Source organism: Schistocerca nitens, chromosome 4, assembly GCF_023898315.1.
Source record: "Schistocerca nitens isolate TAMUIC-IGC-003100 chromosome 4, iqSchNite1.1, whole genome shotgun sequence".
In the NCBI taxonomy this organism is placed as follows: Eukaryota; Metazoa; Arthropoda; class Insecta; order Orthoptera; family Acrididae; genus Schistocerca; species Schistocerca nitens.
The window spans coordinates 810817782-810826414 of NC_064617.1; the positions used below are offsets into that span (position 1 = coordinate 810817782).

At 44.9% G+C, this 8633-nt stretch overlaps 1 non-coding gene across 1 annotated transcript; it reads right to left on the reverse strand.

Annotated features, from left to right (window-relative positions):
- Positions 1–1122: 1122 nt before the first annotated feature.
- On the reverse strand, positions 1123–1197 carry Trnas-cga (transfer RNA serine (anticodon CGA)). The gene has a single exon. It is a non-coding gene; the product is annotated as a tRNA-Ser (tRNA).
- Positions 1198–8633: the final 7436 nt, after the last annotated feature.

The following is an 8633-nucleotide window of genomic DNA, read 5'->3' on the forward strand; positions in this document are numbered from 1 at the left end:
GACATCGTTCAATATGCCATAGATAAGTATGTTCTGAGTAAGGTTTTAATGGATGGGAAAGATCCACCATAGTTTAACAGCCGTGTTAGAAAAGCGCTACATAAACAAAGAGCACTTCATCTCAGATTCAAGAGAAGTAAAAAGCTTGCTGACAAACAAGGGCTGAACAAAGCGAAAATGAGCGTAAGGAGAGCAATGAGAGAAGCGTTCAATGATTTTGAAAGTAAGACGTTGTCAACCGACCTGAGTAACAACCCCAAGAGATTTTGGTTGTATGTAAAATCAATAAGTGGGTCAAAATCATCTACTCATTCTCTCAGCGACCACACCGGCACTGAAACGGAAGATAACAGGGAGAAGGCCGAAGTACTGAATTCGGTCTTCCAAAGTTGTTTCTCTGCGGAACATCGTAACACTGTCCCTCCTTTCAATCGTCGTACGATTGTCGAAATGGCAGATACTGAGACAACCGATAGCGGAATTGAAGAGCAGCTACAATCGCTTGGTAGGGGAAAGGATTCAGGAGCAGATGAGATACCTGTAAGATTCTATAAAGATTATGCAAAAGAACTTGCTACCCATCTAGTTGCAATTTATCGTAGATCGCTTGAGCAACGAAAGATACATAGCGACTGGAAAAAAGCGGACTTCATTCTCGTTTTTAAGAAAGGCCGTAAGACAGATCCACACAATTATATATCTACATCGTTGACGTCAATCTGTTGTAAAATTATGGAACATGTTTTATACTCATGAATTATGACGTTCTTGTAAAATGAACGTCTCCTCTATAAACATCAACATGGATTCCGCAAACAGAGATACTGCGAAACTCAGCTCGGTCTGTTCCTCCATGAGATCCACAGCGCAGTGGACAACGGTGCTCTGGTTGATGCCGTGTTCCTCGATTTCCGTAAGGCATTTGACGCTGTACCGCATTACCGTTTAATGAAAAAAATGCGACCTTGTGAACCATCGGAGCAGACATGCGACTGGATTCAAGACTTTCTTGCAGATAGAATTAAACAAGTCGTTCTTAACGGAACTAAATCGACAGGTGTAAAGGTAATATCCGGAATACTTATAACACTATTGCTGAAACTTCCTGGCAGATTAAAACTGTGTATCCGACCGAGACTCGAACTCGGGACCTTTGCCTTTCGAGGGCAAGTGCTCTACCATCTGAGCTATCGAAGCACGACTCAGGCCCGGTCCTCACAGCTTTACTTCTGCCAGTATCTCGTCTCCTACCTTCCAAACTTTACAGAAGCTCTCCTGCGAACCTTCTGTAAAGTTTGGAAGTTAGGAGACGAGATACTGGTAGAAGTAAAGCTGTGGGGACCGGGCGTGAGTCGTGCTTCGGTAGCTCAGATGGTAGAGCACTTGCCCACGAAAGGCAAAGGTCCCGAGTTCGATTCTCGGTGGGGCACACAGTTTTAATCTGCCAGGAAGTTTCATATCAGCGCACACTCCGCTGCAGACTGAAAATCTCATTCCGCACACTATTGCTGTTTATAATATATATAAATGATCTAGTAGACAGCGTTGGATGCTCTTTAAGGCTAATCGCAGATGATGCAGTTGTCTATACCAAAGTAGCAACGCCAGAAGATAGTACGAATTTGCAGAACAACCTGCAGAGAATTGATGAATGGTGCAGAAGAATTGATGAATGGTGCAGACTCAGGCGGTTCACCCTGAACGTAAGTAAGTGTAACATATTGCGCATACATAGGAAAAGTAATGCACTACTGTACAGCTACACTATTGATGACAAACAGCTGGAGACAGCGTCTGCCGTAAAGTATCTAGTCGTACCTATCCATAGCGACATTAAGTGGCATGACCATATAAAACAGATATTGGGAAAGGCAGACACGACTCAGATTCATCAGAAGAATCTTAACGAAATGTAACTCATCCACGAAAGAAATGTTGGCCCGATTCTTGAGTATTGTTCGTCTGTCTGGGATCCCTATCAGGTAGGATTGATAGAGGAGATGGAGAAGATCCAACGAAGAGCGGCGCGTTTCGTCACGGGATCGTTTAGCTGCCGAGAGAGCGTTACGGAGATGCTAAACAAACCCTACTGGCAAACGTTACAAGGGAGGCGTTGTGCATCACGGTGAGATTTACTATTGAAATTTCGGGCAGCACTTTTCAAGAGGTCAGACAACATATACTTCCTTCCACACACATCTCGCTTATTGACCACGATGAGAGAATTCGAGAAATTAGAGCCAATACAGACACTTACCGACAATCGTTATTCTCACGTACTATTCGCGGGCGGAACAGGATTGGAGACATCAGATAATGGTACCGAAAGTTCCCTCCACCACACACCATAAGGTGGTTTGTGGAGTATGATGTAGATGTCTAGAGATCCCACATTCATACATGCACGAGATTCATCCAGTGCAGTATCCTACTCATCTTCTTACCGTTCATTCTTCTTTGATGTAAACGCCATTAACGATCAGCAGTATCTTGGTACGCTACAAAAATGATTGTTTCCGAGGCTGAACGAGAACTACTTTATTTTTCATCTGTACGGGGCATCGCCTCACTGGAGGGATTGGCCATCAAACAGCCGGCGACTTGGCACTTCTCAACTGGGCGCCAAGGTCACGGGATTTTACGCCTTGTGACTTCTTCCTGTGGGTTTTTTATTAAGGATAACGTTTATGCTCCAGCCCCACCACAGAATCTAGAAGAGTTGAAGAACTATTTCCGCACTGTCATAAAATCTGCGACGATGGATGTGCCAACCGTACTACGGGATGAATTCGAGTATCGATGTGATATTGTTCGTATCGCTGCTGGAGGACATAGTGAATATCTGCAATTTAAACTTAAGAGATTGGAACACATGTGTATCAAGTTTCATTGTTACAGAGTAAAAAATATATGCGTTAGAAACACCCTGAATTAAGGTTTCTACCAGTTTAATTCACGAAGCGAATGTGGGAAGAATGACTGCATGTATGCTTCCAGTTTTCTTTAACATTTGTCTGCTTAGGACTGAGAGAGGTAAATGAATATTTGCAGTTTCTACTCCCAGACACGGTAAGTTTTGCAAACGCTATCTTAAGAGATCAGTGGCGTCTCACTTCGAGTGTTTGCCAGTTGTGATTTTTCAATGATTCTGTTACATACTTTCCTTGGTCTGACTACCTAATGACCATTCTTACCACCCATGTTTGTATTCAAACGATATCCCCATGTTTCGCATGTGTCCCACTTCCACGTGTGTTTGGTATGCAATTTCTCTTGTACATGAACTGCAGTTTCCACAACTGAGATTATGTGACCGTTTTTACATTTTTATGCTTCGAATAATAGTTCCTGTCATAATCCTCAATATTAGTCATTCTTACAGGGTTAACCCGTGTACCAAAATTTATGTAATCTTACCCAACGTGTTGAACGCATGCTGCTGGTAGGCACGGCGGTGAAAGACTTTGTATCTCTTACTCGCAAATGATGTTTGATATTACTGATTGTGATAGTGGCTCATTGTTTCGCAGAAAATACATGTCTCAATTTTAGCTTTCGTCAACGGTACGGATTTTCATTTCTCAATATGAAACAACATTTACCTCCCTCTACATCTGACCGATATTCTGTTGACTAATGCTTTGGCTCATCCAGTATTGTAAATCTGCTTCTCTATGTTCCCCAACAGAATGTCACTGACTTATCATTTCAACTGAAGATATTAATTTCTTTCTGACTAGTCATTGAATGAAATGTTCTTACATTCGGCAAGAGTAGCCTTGTCTTCTAATCCAGGATTTGGTACTAGCTTCACTTGTATTGTCATTTATCTTTAAAATAGTTTTGCAAGTTATTTCAGAGGTGCTACAAAAAGAAAACTAAGTGTCTCAATTGATTGGCATCCCTCGTTTTGCTTCCTACGTCTCGTTAGAATCTCTCCAGGCAGTGCCAAAATTGAAAAAGTCGATAAACGTGTCCAAGCGACGCAAGTGACCATTTTTAGGGCGACTGCTACAGTGTGTCGTTGGCTGGCTTTCTTTCCTAAAAGTACGATTTTTTCAGAAACTTCATCGCTACACCAGCAATTGTTGACTTACCTTCGCAGTGGGGCCTACTGGAAAAATGGATTGTGTTTTATATCCCCGTTCAACACACAAGTTGTATGTGGCGTAATACACTATGTGATTAAAAGTATCCGGACAACTGGCTGAAAATGGCTTACAAGTTCGTGGCGCTCTCCAAAGGTTATGCAGGAATTCAGTATGGTGTTGGCCCACCATTAGCTTTGATGATAGCTTCCACTTCCGCAGGCATACCTTCAATCAGGTGCTGGAAGGTTTCTGGGGAAATTGGCAGCCCATACTTCACGGAGTGCTGTACTGAGAAGAAGTAGCGATGTCGGTCGGTGAGGCCTGGCACGAAGTCGGCGATCCAGAGCACCCCCAAACTTGTTCTATAGGATTCAGGTCAAGACTTTGTGCAAGCCAGTCCATAACAGAGATGTTATTGGCGTGTAACCTCTCCGCCACAGACCGTGCACTATGAACAGGTGCTCGATCGTGTTGAAAGGTGCAAATCGACATCCCAGAATTGCTCTTCAACAGTGGGAAGCAAGAAGGTGACTAAAACATCAATGTAGGCCTGTGCTGTGATAGTGCCACACAAAACTACAAAGGTGCAAGCCCCTCCTTGAAATACACAACCACATCGTAATACCACCGCCTCCGAATTTTACTGTAGGCACTACACACGCTGGCAGATGACAAACAACAGGCAATCGTCATACCCACATCCTGCAGTCGGATCGCCACATTGTGTACCGTGGTTTGTCACTCCACACAATGTTTTTCCACTGTTCAATTATTCAATGTGTACGCTTGTTACACCAAGCGAGGCGTCGTTTGGCATTTACCGGCGTGACGTGTGGCTTACGAGCAGCCGTTCGACCATGAAATCCACACATTACACGATGTACAGTAAATAACAGCACTCAAGGGAGATTGAAGTTAATCGAACATGTGGGCACATTTAACAAGGCTTTCTAATCAAAATAGGCAATTTTTTTCACACTGTCGCAATAGACATTAAATAAAAATGACGGTTACTGCCTTTTAATGTCGAGAGGTTGATTATACATGCTCACTTCATCCGTGGTCTGCGCCACTACGCCATCTTCTATACCTAAACAGTGTTCTCACATTCTTGTTGCATACAGGCGCCATTACGTACAACGATTTTTCTAGAATGATGCACACGTTAAACGGCGCCGATACAAGGCAAATTATCCTTTGTAATAAGTATAATCTTGCTTCATTTTATCAGATCCAGTCTCAAACGCTGCACCAGCCAGTCGCACTAACCATATGTACACACTCATACGAAACCATTCACAGCAGCTGAGGCGATTGTCAACCGACAGCGTTCATCTATCACGCAGGGTGAGATAACATAAATTTCGCCACACAGGGTGCCTTAGGATGAAAGGCTAACATTCTTAATGTGATATGAGCAATCATTGTAAGCCTAAAAGTCTAGTAAACATGGACTCTGATTGATTTTCCTAAGAGCTATGAACAAACTTCATATTCCATACTATAGGAAAAATTTCTTCTACCGCAAGGTCTTTGCCCCATTGTTGGGATTAGGTAGTATGAACCACAACAAGAAAACTTGTCTGGCATACTTTAGAATTTATGACTATGAGCATTCATTTAGTAGAAGAGATCTGATGTAGTGGCAATTTCTGCCACCAAATGTATCAGGATGACCAAATGAAGTGGAAGGAGGTAGAAGGCACCATATTGAGACTCATCCAAGCATTCCAAGTGATTTATTGTTTCCAACTACAGTGCTGTGTTCACCTCAGTCTGCGTCACCGGGTCCCGCAATGCTGAGGACCTCACTTCACTGTCTGCGAAATGTCTTGGTGCAGAATGCCTGCCTCAGCGACCCGAGCATGCACTGTGTGTCGGTCTTGTACGCCAGCCGAGTTCGGCGGCCTCAGCGTGCCAGCATTCGACTCAGTGCTCTGCGTACCTGCCGACTCAGCGCCGCTCGGTGTGAGCCGCAGGCGGCCAGCTGCGTGTTCTTGCTGACATGCCAGAGATCGCAGCGACAACAAACGTCCACGATATGGGCGGAGTCCGGATCTGTGGCACTCACCTCAGAATGCCTCTGGTGTGTGTTAGAAGCCAGGTCGACTGCCTGTGGTAGGAAGCTGTGGAGTGGCCCAACGCTGGCTGGATACGGACACGGCATCGGCCTCAGAGGGTCGAACCAGTGACCCGCCGTAGACTGGAATGCTGGCGTCCCATCTGCTGCTGCATGTATCTGGTGGTGTGACATTCCCCGTCATCCAGGTGAGCTGCCACACTCGAATGCATCTCGTTACAAACCCGCACCTATTTATACGCGGCTATGCGCCTCTGTTTTGCCATACGCGCTGCTTCACGGCATGTACTCATAACACACTAGGTTGGCCAGTGGCCACCTTCGGCCTGTCATTTGTGACATTCAAACCCGCTACATATACTCTTTCACCAAGTTGACGGCACTGTGGCCTCTATTCTACTTCTCAACTGTTGGTATGCATAACTCACTGCAATCCAGCACGCACCTGGCTGTAACTTGTGCTCAGAATATTGCACGAAACTAACTTTCCCTTTCGTAAACGGTGGTGCCGCTACATTATTCCCCTCTTAATAAATCGCTGGTCCTTGGGTCAACCCTTGACTAGCTCTCAACCTGTTTTGGTCGGCACCTATAGCACATTTCCTTACTATTAGAATACTCATATGTGGTCTAGTGCTCCTTAAAACCATGACATGAAACAAAACGTAAAAATTCCTTACCGGACGAAAACTGCTCTATCAACCCCTTTCCTGCTCGTCGCATGCCCTTGGTATCCAATCCACTGAGACTTGGACTACCCTTGGTTCCTTCTTGGAATTAGCTCTCCGCCTGATCAGAAAGAAAACTAGACATAAGGAAGTTAAGGCTGCGATGATACACGGTACAGAGGCGCTCAAAATGATCGTTATTTTCAGTCGCCTTTCCGTATAGTGAGCAACATGTTGTATAAGCTATTCAGCTAATATGCGCCCCTCTTGCACTAAAATGAACTGGTTTACGGATCTCAACAGACCTGACACCAGATTTTGATTTAACAATGTCATATTCTGCCTTGGCAAAAATTCTAAAGTGTCTTCTGGCCAGTACAGCTGTGGCTGTGTAGCATTCTCCTGACATTGACTCTGGTAGGTGGTAGGCTGGTCATATTATGTTACTCTATAAGTTTCGGTTCAAAATTACTTACCACTCAAAACAACTTGGTACTACTACCAAATTCTTGTAGGTGGAGAAGATCCAACGCATCCCGACTCGTTGCAAGCTCAATGTTGGTTCCATGATGTCCCTTGGACGTCTATTCCTTTCCCCCTAGCTAAAAATAACTGCACCCTGCATGTGTCTGGATTGGTACTTACCATCCTGGCTAGACATACTGTTACCTTCCCACTATGGAAGCTTCGTATTTCCTCTCTTGCCATCTCAGCGTACCGGTTTCTAGTTGCCGAGATCAGAAATACCTCATTAGTTTACACTTCGACATACTTTCTCAACGCTGCCCTCTTCACTTGATATGGGTGGACCGTGTAACACTGAAACCTCGCGTTCTTCCCCATGACAAGGAATTGGACCAAAATATACACTCGTGCGCCGTCAGTCGTTACCCTTACTGTTGTGATATCGTAGAAATATGCAAATTCTTCTCGCTGGACTCCATTATTAAATATAACCCTGACGGTAGTTCCTTCTGCGTCTTCCTCAACCCGCGTAATTATTGGTCTGGCGGTAACCAATCGGTACTTATCTGGCCTTGTAATGCGTGATGCAGCGCTTCTTGCAGATTCGTTATTACTCTATGTGCATCCCAGACACTATCAGGTACTCATTGCAGAAGTCTGGTTAACACCACCCTGCTACCTAGCACTTCTCGATGCCCCTGTAGGGTTCCCAGGTTTTGACTTATTACGTCTTCCGTCGCCTTAGCGTATGCTAATACCTGCCCTGCTAAGGCGCAGAGCAACCATATGTTATTCAGGACTTCCGCTTCCAATGTCCCTATCTGAGTTGCATGCCAAGCTTCCGTTCCCTTACTCTCCTCTGCGAGTTGCCTCACCACTTCCACCGTGTTGGTCAGTTCCTTTATATCGCTTTCGTTTGCGGTTCCTACAACTGTCTTTAAAATTTTTACCCCTGCGTTCAGCCATCCTCATTTCCCTCTTACCTGTGGCACCGCTTCCTACATCCATCCTAACTGCTTCTGTAGCGTCTTATAAGCCTCATGCAACTTCCTACATCATTCCCTTGCCTTCTGCACATTGCCTAAGCTCTTCGAACACTTCCTCAAACCTCCTTACTTCATTTCCTATTTCCCATACATTCCATACCAACCTTAATGCCTACTGGTGACTCAACACGACCACATCTTCCTGCCCTGAGTACAGCACAGCCCCATCCAGGTGCTGCACCCGTAAGGCGTCCACCTCTATGCTGAAGAGACGAATCACCGCCAGCGTTCCCCCTTTCAGTGACCTGAGGACAGGAATCACCATCACCCTTCCCCCCTCTTC